Genomic DNA, 2,272 nt, shown 5'->3' with positions numbered 1-2,272 from the left:
TCGACGTTTCACGAACTTGTGAATTCACGTCACGACATAAAAAAAATCTGGCAGATCGCACGTACTGTGCGAATCGATGTAATGCGAAGCAGTCAGCGAGGCGCTGCATACACCGAATTGTTTGCTCTTAAGACAAGCCAAGGCATTCATGACACGACCGCATCATGACTGTGGCACGTAAATCATGCCTACATGACATGCACGTCTTGATTTTCATGTTACATTGTAATTTATGTTCGCCATACGGTGATGCCACGCCATACCAATAGACCGATCGCACCAGACCATCTGCGCATGCGCGAGTTTCCGAGGGTGGCACTGCCGCCATCTTAGTTGTAGTTCTCGGAGCGCTGCTGGTGCGGCTGCTTGCTGCGTGTTTCGGTATATTGGCGTTTTGGACCAATCCTCGACACGCAAGACGATTGAATGCGGTAGAGAAACTGTGTCCGCACCTCCAATGTATGTTATTTTATTTCAGGTTAAGTGCATCCTAGCGCTAAAGGAAAACAAGAACAGTTGATAGTGCTTACGTGTGACGAGGTCGTCTCGTCGGGTTGATGCGCTTGCGTCGTTTTGCTGATTAACTATACGTAATAAAAAAAGAAATCACGTTCCCCTCGTCATGAGAGCAAATGTCTTCTTCAGTGAACGCAAGCATGCAAGCGACACAAGCTACAGTATCCGGAAAATAACTTGCCCAAACTGCGTGGAGCTCTCCGCTATACGACAACAGGAGAAAAAAAAAAGCCGAAGGGACAAAAAAAAGAAGCTCATTGCGTTTTTTTTCTTTTTGTCGAGGCGACACTTTCCATGTAGAATGTGTTGTCAACCGCAGGACTTCGATCACAGTAATACCTTAAACGTGAATGAAGAAAATACACCATCTCCCGCTAAAGGGGACCATGAGGCGATGCGAAGCCGGAGCACTTGCACGATCGCGTTCCGTTGGCGTTCGTTGGGCATGCTACCGACCTCGGCGTCGTGGAACGCGAAGAGGGACGCTACGCGCGTCGTATCTTCCATCTAGCCTGGCCGTAATTCTCACAGGGCGAGCGGGGAACGCGGCCTACAGGCGGGCGAGAGGGGGCAGCGTAGGAGAGGAGAGAGAAGGGGAGGGGACGCGCATGCGCTCGAGCTCATCGCGGCGTTGAGCAGGGGAGAATTTCGGCATGTCTAGCCCGCGTTCAGAGGAAGAGTGGAAAGGGGGAGGGGAGAAGGGGAGAGGGAAAGTGGAGAGGGGAAGGGAGAGGGAAAGGGGAGAGGAGGTGTGGAGAGGAGGTGTGGAGAGGGGAGAGGAGGTGTGTGGAGAGGGTATGCGCATGCGCAGTAAGGGTGGTCAGAACGCACACCACCACCACCACCACCACCGGATTGAGCTCCGCCTTAAGATACTTCGCATCTAATAAAACAGCCGCCGTGAAGCACGGAAGGGATCGAGCTCGCGTTAGATTAACTTTTTGCTGTCGCTGATCGGTCCATCGTTCGCGCAGCAAGGTGTTATGACGCAATAGGGCACTGCTAAACCACGATGCATCATGCACCGGGAGTTCACAAACACGTTGAACAAGAAAGTGTGCGGTAGTTGCCTCTCTGTCCGACTTCGTTGACTGTCGCGCACATTCCTGTCAGAGCTTGAAATCCTTTGAGAACACGTAAAATCCGAGTCCTTTTGCTTCAGGCTCCTGTTTTAGCATCCTAGCACAGAGCACGTCAACCCAACCTCGCAATTCATCCAAATAAGGCCGCTAAACTCGTTAATGCAGCTCGCCAATGCACCAGCTGTAGGCAGCTGAGCGTACCGAGTACTACAAGTACCGGCATGCACGGCTGGCAGCGGTAGCGTAGTGCAACTCGCGGTGAGATCGGTCTATTTTAGTATACATCCATTTAACGAAACGGCCGCGAGCGCCCCAAGACCGTGCCATGTAAATCATGCCGTACATGGCATACATGCCATGATTTGCGTTTTACGAGCTGTCGCTTATCTTCGTCATACACTTGCGTCACAATCGGTCCATTTGCTGAGAATCAATGACGCGCAAGAGCTACCTGTCTAACAATTATTTGGTATAGCAATGTAATAAAAGAAGTTATGACGTGAACAGTAGTGCAGGCATGCCGCGATGCAGCTTTTAAGCTCGTACACGTAGCCGGTTTGTCTGTGCCTGCAAGCACACGACGCGAAAACTGTCTCGTTCCGGCATATGAAACGAAAGAGTGCTCTCTGATGAGCGTCGATGCTGTCACATACCGCATCTATTAGGAACGGCGA

This window comes from Rhipicephalus sanguineus, chromosome 2 (genome assembly GCF_013339695.2).
Source record: "Rhipicephalus sanguineus isolate Rsan-2018 chromosome 2, BIME_Rsan_1.4, whole genome shotgun sequence".
NCBI lineage: Eukaryota > Metazoa > Arthropoda > Arachnida > Ixodida > Ixodidae > Rhipicephalus > Rhipicephalus sanguineus.
The sequence above is the reverse complement of the archived record's forward strand: the minus strand, read 5'-3'. Positions refer to the sequence as shown.